Source organism: Trachypithecus francoisi, unplaced genomic scaffold (genome assembly GCF_009764315.1).
Source record: "Trachypithecus francoisi isolate TF-2019V2 unplaced genomic scaffold, Tfra_2.0 Lachesis_group8, whole genome shotgun sequence".
Lineage (NCBI taxonomy): Eukaryota > Metazoa > Chordata > Mammalia > Primates > Cercopithecidae > Trachypithecus > Trachypithecus francoisi.
The window spans coordinates 19,357,918-19,379,693 of record NW_022681473.1 but is presented as its reverse complement, the minus strand read 5'-3'; the positions used below and the strand labels follow the sequence as shown (position 1 = coordinate 19,379,693).

Genomic DNA, 21,776 nt, shown 5'->3' with positions numbered 1-21,776 from the left:
TGTGTGTCCCATAGCTGTTTCTAAGGGATCCAGACCAGCCTTTGACCATCAGGATGAAAGGGGTCCTGACTAACTCATGAATTTCCAAGGCCAAGGTCCCACAGCCCCAGTAGAATATAGCATTCACAACTGTCAGAGATGGAAAGCAACTCAGATATCACCATATCTAACCCAACCATTTAAAGACAGGAAAACCAAGAAACTCTCTAATTATAATGCATATGCCAGGTTTCTTATGTCTTATTACATGATCAATGCTGCAGAGAAGGGGCAAGAGTGACAGTCACCTTCCCCAGGCAAAGTAGAAAGACCCAGAGACACAGATTGGGAGAGGAAGAACAAGGAAGAAGCTGATATGCACTAGGCACCTGTTAGGTGTCAGGCACCGGGCTCAACACTTCTATAAATTACATCATTTGGGTGTCATCCCCACTTTACAGATGTAAAAACTGAGGCTTACAAGAGATTAAGTAACTTACCCAGGGTCACATCACCAAGATATGGAATCAGGTGTGCCAGGCCCCAGAGGTTGGGCTTTTCCTGTTGAGGGGAGCTACAGTGGACTCCCCTCTTAAGCAGCAGAGGTCTGGAGTCAAATCCACTTTGTTTCCTACACTTCCTCACTTATTTCCCAGGATCAAGTGCTTGGTTGCCCTTTATTGTCAAATAAAAGGGGCATAACTGCTTTCTGGACATAACTTGCTTCTTACTGGCTTAGGAGTCTCACCTTTCCCACAGGCGACATGTACACATTCTGTCATTTTGGTTTCCTTATGATCTACATATATAAAATGATGCCAGCAATATCCTTACCCCAGATACACCTCAAAATGTTTCAGGACATACGGGTCGGTCATCAGAGGGAGATGAAACTATTAGGCGAGACTCAAAAGGACCAACATCTTCAACTCAGTGATAGAAGTAGCCCTGGAGGGCTTGCTCCCGCTGCCCCTCTTTCTAAAGCACCTGCCACTCATCCTGGCTGTTGCAGTGATAAGGGATTGAGAAACACTGCAGTGGGAGAAGGGTTTTCTGATTTACAGAAGCCTCAGCCATAACTTTAGAGATGCTTAGGAAATTCCTCTGCCTTCGATTTGCAACACCTCTGGCCTGATCCTAAGAAGCCGGCAGCATCTTTGTGTCAATCAAATTTCTACAGATTTCATGTGCTGAACCTGGCTCTGTCTATACTTCATTGCTCTTGGATCTCAAAGAATTGGCTACAAAAGTGGGAAGCAGCAGGTGGTCATTACACCTTCCATTGTGCTTGATGCTGTGTGAGGGCCACCTCACTTCCAGCTAAAGCATCCCCTGCCAGGCACACAGAAATTCCAAACAGGAAATGGCTCCTGTTACAGGCTGAATTCTGTCCTTCAAAATTCATATGTTGAAATCTCAATGCCCAGTACCTCAGAATGTGACTGTATTTGGAGATAGGGTGTTTAAAGTAGTAATTAATGGAATATGAGGTCATTCGGGTTGGCCCTAATCCCATATGACTGCTCTCCTCATAAGCAAAGGAAATTTAGACACAGACCTCTAGAAGGAAGTCCATGTGGGGACACAGGGAGAAGACAGACATCTACAAGCCAAGGCGAGAGACCTCAGAAGAAACCAATCTGGCCAACACCTTGATCTTGGACTGTTGTATAAGCCACCCAGTCTGCAGGATTTCATTATGGCAGCCTCAGCAGATCATAGCAGGGGTTCTCTCACTTTTCTTCTCTCCAATATATCCCACTACCTCCTGCCTTCACTCCCACCCCTCCAGACCCTGGATAATTTACTGCCATTAAAAAGCATATTATGGGCCCGGGCACAGTGGCTCGCACCTGTAATCCTAGCACTTTGGGAGTTCGAGACCACCCTGGACTACATAGTGAGACCCTGGCTCTACAAAAAATTAGCCGGGCATGGTGTCACATGCCTGTAGTCCTGCCTCAAGAGGATGAGGTGGGAGGATTGCATGAGCCAGGAGGTCGAGGCTTCAGTGAGCTGTGATCACACCACTGCACTGCAGCCTGGGTGACAGAGGAAGACACTGTCTCAAAAAAAAGTGCATTATGGGATTGAGAGGTTGGGGTGGGGTGGGCCTTTTAATATATTTAGAGCTGAGGTGAGAAACACTGAGGGCAGGTAGAGCCTTTCTTCTCCTCCAAGCAGCCCAGCTCTCCAATGCCAAAGCTATTTTGAAATTACAAGAAGCTAAATGCATAAGCCATGACCACCTAGTCAGTGGGTAATAAGGTTTCTGGGACCCAGAAAGCATCTTCCACAGAAACAATGTGTGTAAAAGAAGCTGGTTCCCAGGCTAGCCCACAAAAGCCTGTTTAGTCCATCACAGAGCTCTGATACCCTCTGTTTCTCTCACTCTCTGACCTGCAGACTAATAGAGTGATATTGCCTCAAACCTAATCTTTAAACTCTACAGAAAAACAATCATGTCCACCATGAAGTGAGTGGGGGATGTGATTCGGGCTGGATGACCATGCCTAGAGGAAAGTAGTTGGTGCTTGAGGAGGTCGAGGAGCCCCTGGGCCCTGTGGCAGCGGTACTAAAGGGGACTTCTGGAACTTCTCAAGGGCTTTAGAGTCTGAGCACTCTCAATCCTTGTCAATCTCCTTTTACTTCAGAACTCAGTCCCCTTTGGATCCTCCTGTAATGGTTGAGCTGATCAATAGTGATTGGGCCCTCTGTGGGGGAAGAGAGGACATGAGAGAGGGAGAGAGAAAGCAAGAGAGAGGGGAACATGATTGTGCAAGAAGAGATGGCAGCAAGAAGCTGGCTGACGGGCATGATGGAGCATGCCTGTGGTCCCAGCTACTCGAGACTGAGGTAGGAGAATAGCTTGAACCCGGCAGGCAGAGGATGCAGAGAACCAAGATAGTGCCAGTGCACTCCAGACTGGATAACAGAGCTCCATCTCAGAAAAAAAAAAAGAGCCTGCGGAAGGGGTATCATGAATAGGAGAGAGGGAAGAGAGACTGGCTAACGGATTGAGACTTGGTGTGCAAACTCAGTCTTTCCTCAACATCCTGGTCAGGGCCCAACACACAGGGAAGGGCTCAAAAATCACATGTTCTGACTTGAATCCTGGTTCTACCACAGGCTGGTTGTTTGACTTTGAGCAGCATGACCTCTGTGCCCTGGTTGCCTCCTCTGTGAAATGGAATCATAGTAATCACCAGCTCACTGGGCTGTTGTGTAAATGCACTACCCATATAAAGCTCTTAGGAAACACATCAGTAAGCATTAGCTGTGGTTGCTGTTAGTGCCTGCCCTTCACCAGCCCACTGCATGAGCCCTTTACCACCAACCTAAACCCAAAGAACAGAAGGGGAAGGAGGCCAGGCGCGGTGGCTCACGCCTGTAATTCCAGCACTTTGGAAGGCCGAGGTGGGCAGATCCCTTGAGCTCAGAAGTTCAAGACCAGCTAGGCGCAGTAGCTCAGGCTTGTAACCCCAGCACTTTGGGAGACTGAGATGGGCGGACCACCTGAGGCCAGGAGTTCGAGACCAGCCTGGCCAACACGGTGAAACTCCGTCTCTACTAAAAATATAAAAATTAGCTGGGTGTGGTGGCAGGCACCTGTAATCCCAGCTACTTGGGAGGCTGAGGAGGAAGAATCACTTGAACCCAGGAAGTGGAGGTTGCAGTGAGCTGAGATTGCACCACTACACTCCAGCCTGAGTGACAGAGCAAGACTCTGTCTCAAAAAAAAAGAAAAAAGAAAAGGAGAAGAAGTTTGAGATCAGCCTTGGCAACATGGTAAAAACCTGTCCCTACAGAACAAAAAAGTTAGCCAGGCGTGGTAGTGCACACCTGTTAGCCTCAGCTACTCGGGAGGCTGAGGTGAGAGGATTGCCTGAGCCTGGGAGGTGGAGGTTGCAGTGAGCCAAGATCACACCACTGTACTACGGCCTGGGCACCAAAGTAAAACCTTGTCTCAAAAAAAAAAAAAAAAAATGTGGCAGAAGGAGAGGAAGAGGGTAGAGAGAGTGAAGCGGGAAGAAAAACAGGTTGGCCAGGGGAGATGCCTCTACCGTCGGAAAGGACCACTGTGTACCCGCACTCCTAGGCCCCGTGGCGTGGATCAGGTCACTGTTCCCGTCTCCCTACACTGGTCAAGATCAGGCTTCCTCTCCTGACCTTGAAATGCCTGTGGCCTTCCAATAAAAAGATCTTAATGCCGCAACCCATCACAGGTGTCTCTGGGACCTTCTCACAGTGGGAGGCAGGGTCGGGGCATCCCTCTACAGCTGGCCTCTGAAGGAGTTAGCATGGCGCCTGTGGGGGAGGGACTTGGAGGAAGACAATTGTGAATTCTCTGAGAGAAGCAGATCAGAGGAGCTGGAGCTGGTGTTTTCATTCCAATTAATTATCCTTTTAGCACAGCTCGGACTACTGGAGAGCAAGGAGGAGAGACTAATTTATATTAAAATCAGCCCGAAGATTCTAGCCTGCAGGCAGATACAGTGTGCACTGTGCAGGGGGGCACATGGAGATCCCACTGTCCAACCACACCAAAGAGGTAGATACCCTGGACTACGCAGTGGCCAAGGCCTGCTGAAGCCTGTCCGCTTCTCTGTAAGGCCTCTGCCCTGCACATGCTGATCAATTAAGTGCTGAAGACAGAGACTTGGGCCTGAGCTTAATGTGCTTTGCAAATATGGCTTCTTCACAGACAGCCTGCTGGGGAAAGCCGGTGGCTTGTCCCCATTCACTGCTTCAAGGAGCCTAGGTCTATCCTGAGCCTGCCCTCCCTTGCCCACCAACATCCTGCTGTCCTCCTTCAAAGATGTGTTTCATTCCACGTGCACTTCCTGAGCACCTGCCCTAACCTTGTCCAGTGCCTGGTAATCAGGGAAGACTACCAGGAGTAGGTGGAAAGCCAAAACTGAGGGCCAGATAGGACCAGTGAAGAGGCTCCTACAATAATCTGGGTGCCTCGGATCAGTGGCTCCCCACCAAAGGATGTGGGCAGAAGTGGTCCTATGCTGGGTATAAGTACAGACAAGACTTCTTGATGGATTGGGATGTGACACATGGGAGGAAGAGCAGAGTCAAGGGCAGAGGTAAAGTGTTTGACCTGAGTGTCTGGAAGGGTAGATTTGCCATATCTGAGATGGAGACAGCTGTGGGAGGGACAGCCAAGCCAGCTTCTCTGACTCCGAGTCTAGTGTTCCCTCTTCTTCCCTGTCTGGCATCTCCAAAGGGTCAGGTGTGGGATGGAGGTCAGTGGTCCTCAGTGCTCTTTCCTTCTGGACACGCCCTCATTGTCTTTCCAACTCACTCCTCTGCAAGCCTGTCTTAACGATTCATCTATTGGAAGATGGTCTATCAACTAATTCATACTAAAGTGAAAATGGCTGATAAGTAGGGAACAGCCTTAGGAGGCCACTGAGTAGTAGGAGACAATCAATCATGGTAATAATAATACCTATAATAATAATAAAATAAAAATGCATAATCCCTATTTGGCACTTACACTTACTATGTGCCACTAACTCTTCTGTAATAGGCACTATATGTGTGTATTATATCATCTAATCCTACCTATAACCTGTGAGAAAAATGTTTATCTCTTTTTTTTTTACAGATGAGGAAACTGAGGCACATACCCAGGATTACAGAGCTAGGATATGGCAGAGTCAGGATTTGAACCCAAGCAGTCTGGCTGAAAAGTCACGGTCTCAGTCACCACAATCTACTATCAGTCTACGTGTCTCACCAATCCTCATAACAACAATGTGAGGACCGCGATTTATCCCCACTTGTAAAGGAGAGAAAATTGAAGATCAGAGAGGGGAGGTGATCTGTCCAAGGTCACACAGCTGGTGCCTGGGGGCTCAGATAAAATAAAGGAGGCCCAGTTAAATTTACATTTCAGATCAACTGAATAATTTTTAGTGTAAGTGCATCCCACTCAATATTTGGGACATATGTCTACTTTAAAGGTGTTTGTTCTTTATTGCAAATTTAACTAGGTGTACTATTCTTATTCACTGAATCTGAGACCCCTAGGCCTAAAGACCCCTAGGAATCCGTTTAGTCAGGGCTGACTTTCTCAGGCTCTTGGGACAAACCCCGCTCTCCAAACCTCCAAGTCCCAAAGGACAAAGGAGCTGAGGTGTCCCCAGCGTGCTCCTCCCTGGTCCCTCAGCCTTACCACCCCATCTCCCAGCTCCTGCAGTTCCTCCTGATGCCACGGCCATCAAGAGGAAATCCCCGGATCAGGCTCCAATAGTGTCTCCCAGAGCCCTGGCGTGAGGGGCTGGGCCCTGCTGAGCCAGGCAGCCATGTGGCCCAGAGCACCAGGCTCAAGAGCTTCCAGCCCACAGCTCCTAAGCGGGCCCATACATCACAGGCAGCTGGAAATCGAAACTCGTTTCTCAAGTTGATGCACTGGCAGGTTCATTCGCCTGATTCAGGCAAAGTTGCATTCCACATTGAGTATTTATCAGCTATGTACTCATGCTCAGACACACACTATGCTTCCCAAATTTATGCCTCAGAGTAAAAAAGAGCCAAGTTCCCTGCTGCTGCCTGCAAGCACCTGCTGTATACAAGGCCTGTGCATACAGGGTATAAGCCATACAGACAGGTCTAACAATTACTGTTCTAACCAAAATAATCATTGCTACCATCTTTTGAGTGGACACTTGCTACATGCCTGATGAAGTTAAGAGTTTTCCAGGCATTAGCTCATTTAATCTACAACCCAGACCATGAGATAAAGAATGTTATCTCAATTTTACAGATGAGAAAACTGAGGCACAGAAGGGTTAAATGGCACACTGAAGTTCACACAGCCAGGAAGTTGCTATTGCAGGATTGAAGCAAAGCCCTTGATTCTAGGTTCGGTATCTTTCCCTCCCTCTTTGGCCCATATTACAGAAATCGTGGTCTGAGATATCCCCAGGGGTAAGTCCTATGAGCTAATGAGGAACATCAGAGGTCATTGGTCCATCTCTTTGTTTTGGCACGAAATGCTACAGCTCAAAGGGGCTTTGTCATTCTGATGGCAAAGTAGAGTCAGGAGCCACCTCCTCATGAGCAAGTCTGGGGGTGGGGCCTTGATTTCTGTGTTGGGAAGGAGGAAAGGTCTGAAAAGGATCATGGACCCCAAGCGAGTGCCCCTTCCGCTTCCACCTGAGGCATCCCAGGGCTATATACAGCAAGTGCCCCAGGAACCTGGGCTCCAGTCGCACGTTCACTGCTGCCTCTCTCTGTGACCCTGGAAAGCCCTTCCCCTTCTCTGAGTCTCAGTTTCCCCTTGTGTCACAGGTCTTTGACTTGTTTGGTCAGCTCTGGCATTCATGGGTGCCCCCTTCATAACTATGGTCAATCCCTCACCCTCTCCTCGGGTTCTCCCCAGTCCCAGGCGTCTCCAGTCCTGCCGAAGAGCCTGGTGTGGTTAAAAGAACAGGAGCTGGGCCCAGGACTACCTGCCGCACGCAATCTCCTTTGAGGTCACTAGGTCCAGGACATTTCTGAGACTCAGCTGCATTTCAAACCCATTCCTACCCCCAAGATGCAGCCCACTTCCAGTTACCCACCTCCAGGATGAATGAGCTGGGCTGTGTAATAGACTCCTTAGAAGAGCCACCAGCTCCAGTATCTTACAGGGTTCTCTCAAGGTGCCTTCCCCTGACTCAGGAGGAGCCAGAGACACCTGCAGGCCTTGTCAGAACCTGTGGGGTACGTGTGCTTGGCCAGCTGTGTGAGCAGCTGCAGGGTGTTCTGTGCACCTGTGGTCATGTGTATCCCTGTGTTGTAGGCCTGCATGTGTGCTGTGTGCATGTGTGTGCGCACAGGAAGAGAAATACATGCTGTGGATGCATTTTAAAGTAGTCCATCCGTCTCTGCTCATGTCATTCAGTGTCCCTAGATTGCCTTGGAAACAAGATTTAGAAGAGCCACCTGGAGACACACCTGGGAACCCAACACTCCATTCTGATGGTTCTAGGATTTCTTACACTCATGTGCACACACAAATACACCCATATACATGGTTTCCTTCACCCCTCTGTACTATTTAAATTAATATCTGTCATCCTCTATAGATTATAAGCATCTTGGGGACAGAGCCCAGTACAGTCCACCTTCAATTCTGCACCCCTGAGCCCTACCCAGCACTTAGCACAGGATTCTGAACACGGGACTTGCTCAATCTTATTCGAATGTCTTCCGTTTTATAAATGCAGGTTTTGTGTGTGCATATCTGCACCAGGGGTATGTGAGTCTCCCTGCGTGCACTGGTGTGTGCCACATACGTGTTCAAATAAGCAAGCATGCACATATGTGCACATCAACTAGTGTGACTGGCACACACCTGTGTGCACGTGTCTTTGAGCATATGTTTGTGTGCTGGTGTACCCATGTATGTGTGTGAGCCTGACATATGCCTGTCAATGGACACGGGAGTGTCCCCCTGCATATCCACTGACATGCACAACTATTTCCATTCATTTCATCATTCATTTAGTTATCACTTGACAAATGTTTCATTAACACTTTCTATGCACCCACCACTGTGCTAGCATTCGGTGAATGAAACAAAGTCCCTGCCTCCACACAGCATACATTCTGGTGGATGCTTATACTCATGGTGGGTGTGCACACGTGTGGCCTAGGTGCTAACATATGTGCACGTGGTGGTATGTGTATATGCACCATGCGGAGCGGAGCTGGCACCCCCTCCTGATCCAGTTAGTAAGAAAAGGAACTCTGCCTTCCCCCTCCGTGGCTAGAACAGCTCACCTTTCCGGGAGGGAACACTAGATGCTGGGGATCCCCTACCCGAGCCTGGACCTTGCCCCAGCTGTGACAAGGAGTCAGCCAAAGTGACTTCTCCATGCCAAGGGGCATGGAGGACTTTTAAACCAGGCTGGGGGCAGGCCTAAGAGGCCAGCAGGCCTGGCAAGGGAAGACAGTGGGGGCAAAGGCCGAGGCATTGTTCTCTCATGTATCCTTCAAGATCACCAGCACAAAGTGGCATCAGGCATGGCCGTTGGCAAAGACAGCACTCCTCCAGCAAACTTGACCATGTCGAGGAGCAGGTGGGAGGGGACAGGGGTCAGGCCTGCTGGCTTAGGATGAGCCTAGAGAGCAGCAAAAAGAAAACACAGGCAACACAAGGCCTGGCCCCTACCCTTGCCTAGGACGACAGCCCCGCCTTGCTGCGCAGCCTTAGAGCCTCTGTCCCATCTGAGCTAAATGGGGCGGGAGTTCTGGGTGACTTTGAAGGCTGCCCTTCAGGCCTTTCCCTGTGATGACTCACACTACCCCAGGATTTGGGCCACGGAGGGTGGAGTGAGGCCTGAGTCCAGGCTCTGATGGACATGAACACCCAGGAGGAATAAGAAACTAGGTCAGAGGGTTCCTGTAGGGGAATCTTATGTGTCCCAGGGCCTGGCCCAAGGTACAGCGGCTGTCGTGCCTTTGCCCATGCCTTCCACCTGGGGACCCTTCCACTCACGAACGCATTGTGAAAGTTTCCCAATTAAAGATGCTCACACCTACTAGTTAGTGGAGAATACAGAATACACAATCCAATCACCCATCAGGTCCTGGCTCTGCGTGTCCGCGTCCAGCCCTCCAGCACGTGGCTCCTCCGCCTCAGCACCACACCCATGAGCCGCCCCAAGTCTGTTTTGCTGTGCAGTATCTAATCCAAGAGGGCAGGGACTGTGTCCACTTGGTTCTCACACAGTCCCCAGTGTCCGGCACACACAGAGCTGACTGATGGGAGGCACTCAATAAACATTTGTTGAGCAAATAAATTAACTGCATGAACATGTTAACAGTGAACATTCAGGGTTGGCAAATTTCAGATCACTTTTATTTCCTTATACTTTTAAGTCATCTCCATGTTTTCTAAAATGTGCATGTGTTGATTTCATAACCAGATGCTTCCCCCTCTCCCAACCAAAAAAAAAAAGCTTCTAAAAACAGAATAAAGCAGAGCTTCTTCTCTTGCTTCAAGGCCCTACTCCCCAGACACCCTCAGTGAGAGCGGGTTTGTCCTCTGGGTTTTCTCTGCATCGCCTGTGGGAATAGCCAGGTCACCAAGCGAGTTAGGGACCAGCAGCAGGGCTCCCATCCCCCAGGCCAGAGAGCCTCTCACTGCCTCATCTTCTCATGTCTATCGTTGTGTTTTGTTTTAAATGTTTGTTAAATCCCAGCTCTGCCATTCACTCACTTGGTGCTCTTGGGTGAATAACTGAACATCTTAGTGCTTCCTTTTTCTCATCTTTAAAATGGGAATACTGCTAGTATCTACTCCATGGGGTGGGTGGGAGAACTAAGTGCACATAACACACTCAGCACCATGTCCACCTGAGGGTAAGCACTCAGTAATCGTCTGTCTGGTTGGTTTCGATTTTTTGTATTAAGTGCTTCTCACAAGCCACAATAACGGTCTGCGTCTATCATCAAGCTTAGTCCCCACAAGCCTTGCAAGTCAGGCTTGTGATTGGACCCGTAATGCAAAAGAGAAGCCAAAGGCTCAGACAACCAAGTCGCTTTTCCCAAAGTCACACAGCAAGGAGGCCACAGCAGTGGGATTTGAACCTGGATCTGTCTGACTCCAGACCAAGTGCTCCTGAAGTTTCAGATTCCACCTATGAGGAGAGGCCAGGGTAGGATAAGTTCAGGACAAGGCTCTGTGTCTTGGAAGGGTAGGGAGCCAAGAGAGGAGATGGGCAAGAGAGGTTAAGCCTGGAGCTCCTTCCCTACACCCAGTAGTATACGCTGAATACGGAGTGGCCGCCGATTTCCCAGGGACAGCAGCTGTGGGGCTGGGAAGAATTCTTGGACTTGACCTCCCCACTTCCCTCAGCAAGACCAGCAGTCAAATCTCAGCATGGGTCATTCATTCCATCCTCCCCTCTACTCATTCATTCATCCATTCACTCATTTCCCTAACAATTATTTGTTGAGTACCTACTATGTGCTGAATTGCATTCTAGGCACTAGAGACAAGTAGTGAACAAAATAGTGGAGTTTACATTCTAATGCAGGAGACAGGCAGTACTCACCTTAACAAGGCAGCGAATAGGTCAGATGTTGATGGGATCCCTTCGTAGATGGAGCAGGGAAGGGGAGAGGAAGTGCCAGTGCTGGCACTCTGTTTCCTATCAGTGATCAAGAGGACCTTGCTGAGCAAAGATCTGTAGGAAGTGGAAGAGTAAGCCATGGGCATCACCAGACAAGAGGGTGGCAGGCAGAAGGAGCTATATCCACTGTGCTCCTCATCTACTCCTCCGTCACCGTTCTGCCATCCTCTACTAACTATTAGAGGTAAAAATCTCTCATTTTCACCACACCCCTTTGATACAGGCATCATTAGGATTCACCTTTCAAACATGAAAGACAGAGGTTCATTGAAGCCCTGTGACTATCCCACAGGCTGGGGGAGGTAGGTAGCCCAGGTCCCTCCAGGACACCTCCCCTCCTCGACTCTGTCCCACTTGCTGCCCAGAAAGGCTGTGATTCAATGACCTGCACTAAGGGGTTGGAGCAGGACTTGGGGGGCCGTAGAGCTGCAGTTGAGGAAAGATTCTGGAGCCAGACTTCCTGGGTTCACATTCAGCTCCACTAAGTTCCGGCTGCATGGTCTAGCTCTCTGTCTCCATTCCCTCCTCTGATAAATGAGAATGATCACCGAACTACTTCTACAGTTGCTGTGAGGAGTCACTTACTTACATAAAGAGTTTACGACAGAGCCTGGTAAGTGTGATGTGAGTGTCAGCAGTTCTGTGACCGGCTGGGGGTGGGCAGGGGAGCTCTGAGATCAGCTACCCAGGGATTTGGGAGCTGGACAATGCCAAGGTCCTGCGTCAGCCCAGGGCTCTGGTCCACACTGGGTCCTCTGTCTCAGAGACTCTGATCCTTGCCTGTCCTTGGCTGACCAGAGGGGAGGTGTCAGGCGTGGGATGGGGGTACGTTCCTGAGGGCTGAGGCCTGGAGTGGGAAGGGGAGGGGCAGAGAAGGCAGAGTGGGACAGCAGGGACTCCTCACTAACAGAAGCCCAGTGCTGTTCAGAGGTCAGGAAAGGTGGAGCCACTCCCAGCCCCAGGGAATGAATCATGATTGGTCTAAGCCAAGCCCAGTAACCCCAATGACTGTGTTTTGTTGGGGGAGAGAGGGCAGGTCGTGCAATTCTGGCCAGCAAAACAAAAGAAAATATCTGCTGGGGGACTTCTGGGAAAAGTTTCTTTGCTCTTGAAAAGAAATGAGTCACAAGAAGCAAGTTGTTTTCTGCCTCTGGCTACCACTATGAGGCTGTGATACTTGGAGCAGTGGCAGCCACCTCATGACCATGAGGGAACAGCCCACCCTGAGGATGGAAGAGAGAGAAAAGGGAAAACAAAAACCGTGGTCTTGGGGGATGTTGCTGAGTCATGGAATTAAGCAATGCTGCCTCTGGAACATCTCGTCCCGTGAGATAACATATTTTCTTGCTGCCTATTACTTGCTGCCTAAAGCACCCTGACTCAGCATCTTAGCCTGAACTTCTCTTTCTGGCTTGGGTCCACGTGGGTGCCCAGGTGAGGAATGGGGCTGGGTCAGACTAGTGTCCTTTTCTGTACAGACAAAGGACTTCAGGCAGGTGGGAAGACCCCACTCCACCCCCTAAGATCCTGGATCCCAGGAATGAGTGTAGAGCCCAGGAAAGTTACTTACCTGAACCGAAGAGGGACTTGTATTAGTCTGTTTTCATGCTCCTGATAAAGACATACCAGAGACTGGGCAATTTACAAAAGAAAGAGGTTTATTGGACTTACAGTTCCACATGGCTGGGGAGGTCTCATCATCATGGTGGAAGGTGAAAGGCATGTCTCACATGGCGGTAGACAAGAGAAATTAGCTTATGCAGGGAAATTCCCCTTTTTAAAACCATCAGATCTTGTGAGACTTATTCACTATCACAAGAACAGCCTGGGAAAGACCTGCCCCTGTAATTCAATCACCTCCGACCTGGTCCCTCCCACAACACATGGGAATTCAAGCTGAGATTTGGGTGGGGACACGGTGGACCCATATCAGAGCTACAGGTGCCTCTTCTGGCCAGTGGCCTAGAAGGTTCTGTTTCTTATCCTTGAGTCTTTGGGAACTTGAGGCTTCAAGATCATGCTGGGCTTGAACTGACAGTGCCTGTTTGGGACCAAATGGACAAAGGCAGGCGGGAGGATACAAGCTGGGCTCCCCACCATCCTCAGCTGCTATAGGGAGGAGACATAGCAAGCGGGCCTTGATTACAGGGCTACACTCGAGGAGCTCTAGGAGCCCCTTCTGCTGAGACACAAGAATAATTAACCCACAGGCGAGTCCTTTGTAAATTGCAATGTGCAGTTCATATGTCAAGTGCTCATGCTAACATGATGCTGGTACCTGACACAGGACGGGCACTTCATGGATATTTGTTGGTTCCATGAATAAGTGAATGAGTGGATGAGTAGTGACTGAGGTCATGAATGAATGAATAAGCGAATCCTAGTGTCATTACTATTATGGGATGTATTCGTGATTACTCCCAAAACTTAGAGGCTTAAAACAATACACATTTACCATCTCACTGTTTCTGTGGTTCAGGAATCCAGACATGGCTTGATTGGGTCCTAGCTGCAGAGTCTCTCACTAGGAGGGCCTTGTTGATAAATCAAGGCCAGCTCAGCCCTTCATCCCTGCCTATAAGTTCTCCAAGGCCCAGCATGAGCCTCTCATGGGGCAGGCATCCTCGCATGGGGCAAGTATCCTCAATTGTGCTGAGCCCCAGACCCCAGGGTTCAGGCTGCCACTGGGGCCTCTAGAGTATATGCCCCACCTTTGAGGGCTGGTCAGAGGGTGTTGGGAAGGCCTCTTCCTCCCCAAGGTTACTCTCCGACTGGTCAAGAGACCCTAAGTAAGACCAGATAGTGAGTTGTTTCTTGGGAGCAAGACTTGGTCTTGATGCTGGTTGGTTCACATGGTATTTTAGCAGATGTTCAGAATCAGCCACCTGCCTTGGTTCCACCACCCTAGGACCAGTAGCCCAGGCCAGCTAGAGAGACCCTGGCCCTGACCCTGGCTCAGGGCCAGGACTAGGGCAGACAAAGTGGGGAGTCTCTCCAGGAAGCCATAAGCACTAAGGGTTTGTGCTCACACCAGCACCATCTCCTCCTTTTTCAGCATTTCCAAGCCCCAATCCCCTAAATGACCCCATAGTTCCCTCCACCCACCTGTCCCACCCAGAATCCACCGCTGAAGGTTGTCATGCCTCCCTGGGGCCTACAACGAACCCATGTGGAATTGGCTCTGAGCCAAGACATCAGATGGGCACAGGGGCCTTCTGCCCCTCTACACCCCTTCCTGCCAGAGCCAGCTTCACTGACATGTGGCCCATGCAGCTCTGTGGGGCCCATGCTTTATTTGATGCTCTGCTGTTGCTGTCTTGAAATTCTTAATGTATTTCTCACAAAGAGTCTCTGTTTTTCAGTTTGCAAGGGGCCCTGCAAATTATGTAGGTGATCCTGCCTCTAGTCATCACTCCCTGGAGTCCTCACAGCCTTTTTTGAAGCTAGGAGAGCAGAGACTACAAGCCCTATATGTAGATGAGAAAACTGAGGCCCAAGGAAGCCAGGACCATACCCTAGACTTTCCTTCAACCCTTGGGCACACCACAGGGCACCAACCTCAAACCCCAGGCCTGAACCTGAGGAGGAATTGCTCACAGTAGTCCCTCCTGTGTTTCCAAATGGGTGCAGGAGGGACACCCCTGGTTGCTCTCGACCCCAGCTTCCTCCTGCAAGAGGCCTCTTCCATCTCTTCCTTCACTTTTATTCTGGAAATTAACTAGTGGTCAATGGGGTAGCAAATCTACTCCTGGGTTTGTAAAACATGAACACACACACACACGTACCTACACACATATACACAGTCACATACACACACACACACACACACACACAGACACACACACAGGCACTCGCCCCTGTAACCAGATGATCCTTCTTGGCCCAGCCCCCAAGTGCCTTCCCAGATGGAAGAGGTACGTACTACCCGTCCCCAACCTGAGGCCCAACTCCCACCAACTAACAGCTGCTCACACATCCCAAGGACTCTGCTTTCCCTGCAGAACATCTGGAACATTCTGCCCAAATTGCCGCTGGGGGTCTCAGCACCTCCCTACCCCACTTCCTGAGTGGAATAGCATGTGCAGAATTCCCTCTCCTCCCCGGAAGTCCCTCCTGCCCAAAACCCTCTCCCTCGAGGACTGCACTTGGCTGCTGCGGGAACGGCTTGTTAGCAACTGCGGCCCTTCTCTCTGGGGGCTCCTCTGCCCACTCCCTCATCCCCATCCCCTTTCATCTCTCTCTCTTCCTTCACTTGTTCACCTCACTTGGCCCTTCACTCCACATGTGGGAAAAGTGAGGTTCAGGGGAAGGGTTCATCTCAGTCACTGCCTCTGGAGACTGATCTGCTGGGCAAATGAGACTGAGGGCCCACAGCGCCCTGGCCTGGCACCCAGCCATGCTCAGCAGCTGTCCCTTCCTCCCTGCAACTCCTCCTTCCTTCCTTGTTCCCATCTGTCCCTCTGCCACTCCCTCAATCTCCATATTAGCTGCCCATCCATGCTGATCCCCAGCTCTCCACCTGGCTGAGCTCCAGGGAGGCCTTCTCCTTAATCCCCGCCTACCTCCTGCCTTACGAGTGCCCCTCTCTGGAGCTCCCACCCCTAAACTGGGAACACTGGGAGAGCCCCTCAGACACCTGACCTTCCCGGCTGCACAGCTCAGGCCTGGTGGTGGGCAGTGGGCAGAGAGGTACCCAGTGGGGGAGACCCTCCCTGGCCTCCAACCTCTGCTCCCCAGGCCCAGGCCATGGTCAACCCCAGCCTGTCACTTGGCAACGGTGTCTCCTGTATGAATAATAGCCCTTTAATTAGGATATTATAGGAAGTGGGGCCTGTGGCAGCTACTTGCTAGAAATGCCAGCAGCAATTCCTGAGCCGCATGGAGATGGACAGATCCTGTGTTACACCCGGTGCCACCGGCTCCCCGCTACGGAGCTCGCCTCCAAATGAGATTTCTTTCTCCCTGAAAAAAACAATTTGATCTTACTCTCTTTTCTCCTTTTTTTTTTTTTTTTTTTTTTCCAAACTCTCCTCTGATTGTCAGGACTGAAAATACTTACTGGGACCCAGTTCATTGTTTTCAGATTCAACTGGACCCAGGGAGATGGGGGATGTGGGGTAGCCTCCCATGGCTTGGCTGGGCTTCTGTCACCTGAGAGGGCTCTGCTCTGGGATCACTTTCAGTCATGATGATGATGAGGACACTGACCATAGCTGTGTGGCTCAAATATGTACACATATTAGTTCATTTGATTCTCACACAATGCTACGAAGATACTGGCATCCCCATTCTAAGGATGAAGAAACTGAGGCCCAGAGAGGTTAGTCACATTCTAAAAGCAGCTGGTGAGTGGGGAAGACAGGATGAGAATCAAGGACTCTGGGGTTATTCATCTACTTTTTTAGAGAGACAGGGGTCTGGCTGGCTGTTGCCCAGACTGCTAGAGTGCAGTGATGCAATCACAGCTCACTGCAGCCTCAAACTAGGCTCAACCCATCCTCCTGCCTCAGCCTCCTGAGTAGCTGGGATGACAGGGGTGTGCCTGGCAGATGAGTCATCTCTTACCACTGTATCAGTTCCAAGGAGATCAGTACATTCCAAGGAAATATAAGACGCTGGACCTCAGTTGCCTCATCTTTAAAATGGGAACAGTGACATCTTCCCTGCTGATGACACAGGGCTGTCATGAGCATTTCCAGAAAAGAACAGAAAGGGAAACACTCAGAATGCAAACTTGAGGTCAGGCATGTAGTCGGCAAGAAAGGAGAGAAAAATATGGCCCGGGGGTAGAAAGAGGAGGCCAGAGAAGACTCCCATGTCTCCTCCTCCCATGAGCTCAGCACCCAGGGATAGGAAAGGGTGGGGGATACTGGGGCAGGGCTGAGGCTATGGCCTCTCCCACCCCCACCCCACCCCACACCACCAAGACCTTCATCCCATGGGAATTTTCCTGCCAGCCCAGGAGCAGACACCACCATTTAGCAACATGTCTTCCTCCTCAGCTCACTCCGGCACGTATGTCTGTGCACTCGCCAGGCCCCCTGCCCTGGGGTCACATTTGCACCTGCTTTCTGCACCCTGAGCTCCAACAACCTGAGCCTCTCCCTGCTTCCTGCACACACCTGTCGTTGATGCCACCAGGTGCTGATTCAAGCTATACCCTCCCCCTGGATTCCCTCCCCATCAGGTCTGACTACTTTTCCTTCAAGGTTCTGATTCAATGGCCACTTCCTTCCTGATAGGAAGATACGAGATTGGGAGGGAGTGGGAGAGGAGGCACTGGCCAGGAGCTAGAAATCCTGGCTTCTTACCACCGGTTTGCCAGGGGGCATGGAGCTAGCCCTGATCCTCACTGGGCCTCAGTTTTCTCATCTGTAAATTGGAGCCCATGGAGCTGGTGATCTCTAAGCTCCCTCTACAGATTTGGTTTCTCAGGGCAACCTCGATTCCTAGGCCTCATCTCAGAGACTGCAAGCAGATTCTTAGAGAGCTAAAAATAAAGAATGTGTTCCCCTCTGTGGAGTAAGGTTGACCCTGATACCCTCAAGGAAGCAGACAGACAAGCCGTCATAGTGGAAAGTGCCTAGAATCCAGTCCTGGCTCTGCCTTCAGCTTGCTGTGTAACCTCAGGCAAATCTCTCACCCTCTCTGTGTCTCACTCAGTGTGCCAGCTGTAACATGAAGGACTTCTACAACCCCTTCCTGTTATAAAATTCTAAGATTTTGGACTTCCAGCTCCGACCCCTGCCTACCTGGGACAGAGGGGATGGGAGGTTAGGGGAAGTATGGAAATTTCAGGGGAGGAGTTCAGAATGTCATTCTTATACCTCCCCCAGACCCTGACCCACCACATCCAAAGAGCAACATCAGCTAGTCCCAGCTAGTCAGGGCTGCTGGGTTTGGGGAGCGGCTGCCTCATCACACACCTCAACACAGTGGCTGGCCCCCAGGCATCAGACAGTGCACAGACTCATTACCATTGTGACTATGAAGTCACAGTGACATGGCTTTGAAATCTAAATGAAAGAAACACAACAGAGACCCCCTTCCCTATGGCTCAGCCTGGCACCGGGATTTATTGCTTTCATTTTAATAGGTTAATTACTTTGACAGGTAGGTGTTTGAGAGGCTTCCTCCTCAGCACAAAGCAATCATGGGGTGACCAGCCTTCCCCAGGCAAGCTCTCAGTGAGTGCAGTGGGAGGTGGAGCCAGGCCGGCCTTAATTACCTGAGTGGGGGTGGTTGGGGGTTGCACTAATATCTCAGTGATGCTCCTCTAGGAGCAGAGTGCTTTGTTGGGGTTGTGAAAATACAGATCTTCGCACGGGCAGCCAGACTGGATTTATAGCAAACAACTAAATTCTGTGTCTCCTGCTACCATTAGCATTTCCCACCTTGTTCTTCACAGGTGGCGTTGATCTGCCCTGATGGACGGGCAGCACCTGGAAGGCAGGGCTGTGCTGACTGATGCCGGGGGCCCACTCCTATTCATCCGTTCAACTGGTATGTATAGAGCACCAACCATACATCAGGCACTGTTCTAGGCGCTGAGATTGTAGCAGCAGACAAAACAAAAATCCCTGCCTGCCTGGAGCTTACATTCTAGCAGGAGGAGAGAGCTGATAAGCAAAAGGAAGAGGTTGCTAATTGCATTTGTTTTCTCTTGCTAACACACACTCTGTGGCCTCAGATAACGCCCACTAATCATCTCATCATCTCCATGCGTCAGGAGTCCACACACAGCTTAGCTGGACCCTTTGATCAGAGCCTCGTGTGGCTGAAGTCAAGGTGTTGGCCAGGTTGCATTCCTTTCTGGAGTTCGGGGTTCTCTTTCAAGTTCAAGTCGTTGTTGGCAGATCCAAGTTCCTCGCTGGCTGTCAGCGGGGGCTGCTCTTAACTACTAGAGGTTGCTGTTGGGTCCTTACCAAGCGACTCCCTCCATCTTCAAAGCCAGCAGCGGAGAACTTCCCCACATCCAGCTTTGAATCTGTCTCGCTGGATGCCCAGTCCCTTTTGAGAGCTTATCTAATGGGGCAAGGCTCCTGGAGGATAGCCTTCCCTTTCATAAAGTCAGCTAATGATTTGGGACCTTAATTACGTCAGCCAAATCCCTTCACTGCAGCGTCTAGATGTTAGGAGGTGCAAAGTGATCAGGAGAGAAACTAAGCAGGAAAGGGGTCACAGAGTGATGGGTAGGGGGAGTTGCAATTTTTAATATGTGCTCAGGAAAGGCACCATGAGAAGCAGCATTTGGGCAGAGGCTGCCCAATGGTGAGGGAGTTAGCCCTGGGGAATGGGCACCCAGCTGAGGGAATGGCGAGGGCAAAGACCACGAGGCAGCACGTTGGAACAGCAAGGACCAGAGAGCCAGGGAGAGGGCCACAGGGGACGAGACCAGATGGTATAGGGCCTCTAGGCCATGGTGAGGACACCAGCTTTTCAAAAGCTGACTGCAATGCAGGATCATCACAGGATTTTGAGGACTGGCATGATTTGACTTACATGTTTCAAAGGTCCCTTGGGCTGTGGCATTGAGAATAGACTGCAGGGAGCAAGGGTAGAGCAGGGAGACCAGTTTGGAGGCCCTTGACATCACCCAGGGGAAAAGAGATGGTGCCTTCCACTGGGGTGGTAGCAGTGAAAGAGGTGAGAGTCAGTCAGCTACTGCGCGTGTTTTGAAAGTAGAGCCGACAGGCTTCCTGGCTTAGCGGTGTCCTGTAAGGCAGAGAGAGGAGCCAAAACTTATCCTGCCCCAGGATCCGTGCACAGCCTTGATCCCCAGACACCCTCGACAGGCATCTCTGGACAGCTGTTTAAAAAGGAATAGGTGTCTTCTAGATTGTCTTTTTACATTAGAAGACAAGAGGCCTCCTAGGGCAAAGCAGTGATCCAAACTTTCAACAATACCCCAGTGTCCTAATTAAATTCTCCTATTTGCAGGCACCAAGTCAGTGCCTCACTCCACAGACCCATCAGTGAGATCTTTAAGAGGGGTAGAAGGTCTAGATCTCAGACTTCCCAGCCCAGCCTGCTCAGCACCCCTGGCTTCATTCACACTGCTGCAGGAATGGCCACCCCAAAACACAAGTCACAATATGTCACTCTCTTCCTCAAAAGTGATTTCCATACATCATCACTTCTGCAAGACGTGATCATATGGCCTCGATTCTAAGTCACCACCAATTGTTAGAGGGCCTTTGATTAAACAACCAGCTTTCAGGGTTTAAAGAAGCTCTACATTACAGGTGTCTATCAATTGTACGACTACCCTATTTCATAAATATGGAAATATCCATCTTACAATTGTGGCTGTTGTGAGGGGGAGAAAGGAGGTTTTATGGTCAACTGCATCTGGTAAGTGCTTAGTTAACCTAAGAGTCTTCCAGTGCAGGATTTGTCAGAACCTTGGGATGATCACATGCACTGTGCCTCCATCAGAGGAGTTTATGGGACTCGTCCGTTTTCAGGTTTGTTTAACCCCTCATCCACTTGATCTTTTCCTTTGGCAGAGCATCTTGCAGGACTGATGTTCCCAAGACTGCACTTTGAAAAATGCTGGTTTATAGACTGAATATCAAACATCTCAACCAGACCTGCAAGGCTCCCCGCCTTCCCTAACCAAGCCTCTGCTTTAGGGTTCTCATACTTCCTCAGCTGCACACTGCCTGTTCAGGCTCTGAATTTCTGCTCCTGATATAATATCAAGATTGTCCAACCCAACCTTATCCTCACCTATTCTTCACTCCATCCATCAAAAAAATACCGGCCGGGTGCAGTGGCTCACACCTGTGATCCCAGCACTTTCGGAGACCAAAGCGGGAGGATCACTCGAGGTCACAAGTTAGAGACCAGCCTGGTCAACATGGTAAAACCCCACCTCTACTAAAAATATAAAAACTAGCTGGGCATGGGGGGTGCATACCTATAGTCCCAGCTACTAGGGAGGCTGAGGTGGAAGAATCACTTGAGCCTACAAAGGGTAGGTTGCAGTGAGCCAAGATTGTGCCACTGCACTCCAAGTGAAACTCTGTCTCATAAACAAAAAACAAAAACCTATCGAGTCTCTATAATGTGCCAGGAACTCTTCCAGGCATAAGTGACAGAGTAGTGAACAAGATCAGCCTGGCTCAGGCCTCAGGGACTATACACGCCAGTGGAAGAGGCAACACTCACACACACGCAAGAGTATGCACAGGACTGTGAATCACGGCAGGTGCCGTGAAGAATAAAAGCGGTGGGGTCTAACTGCATTGGGAACAGGCCTCTCTGAGATGGGATCTAGAGGATGAATAGGAGCCCACCAGGTGTAGGGTGAGGACACAGGTCATAATGTGTGGGAAGACTCTGTGCTGGACAAGATCTGGCATATTTGAAAAGCTAAAAGCACGGTGGATTGCAGTGAATGAGACAGAAAGAGGTGAGGCTTAGGTTGTGCTGGGACTCATGACATTTTTTAAATTGGAGGATTTTATGCTTATGGCAATGGGCAGGGACTAAAGGACTTTACATACACAGCCTATGGTGTGTAAGATATTTGGGAAGGGCAGGAGAGAGTGTGGGGAGAGTCTAAGAACTACATCATTATTTCAAAACCCAACCCAAATTTATTGACAGGTGGAGCTGAAAGCTCAGGGATGGGGAAAGGAACCAGGTTGA

General features: G+C 50.1%; 2 long non-coding RNA genes across 4 annotated transcripts; one reads left to right on the top strand and one right to left on the bottom strand.

Annotated features, from left to right (window-relative positions):
• Positions 1-15,927: 15,927 nt before the first annotated feature.
• Positions 15,928-18,060, bottom strand: LOC117081753. 2 transcript variants are annotated; one of them, XR_004436266.1, is made up of 4 exons: positions 17,969-18,060; positions 16,686-16,800; positions 16,180-16,341; positions 15,928-16,082 (listed from the first exon to the last, which is right to left on the bottom strand). It is a non-coding gene; the product is annotated as an uncharacterized LOC117081753 (long non-coding RNA). The 2 variants fall into 2 exon arrangements; XR_004436265.1 differs by having other exon boundaries at positions 16,180-16,333.
• A 92-nt stretch (positions 18,061-18,152) lies between these two features.
• Positions 18,153-20,309, top strand: LOC117081621. 2 transcript variants are annotated; one of them, XR_004436206.1, is made up of 3 exons: positions 18,153-18,233; positions 18,529-18,623; positions 20,061-20,309. It is a non-coding gene; the product is annotated as an uncharacterized LOC117081621 (long non-coding RNA). The 2 variants fall into 2 exon arrangements; XR_004436205.1 differs by having other exon boundaries at positions 18,182-18,307.
• The last annotated feature ends 1,467 nt before the right edge of the window (positions 20,310-21,776 follow it).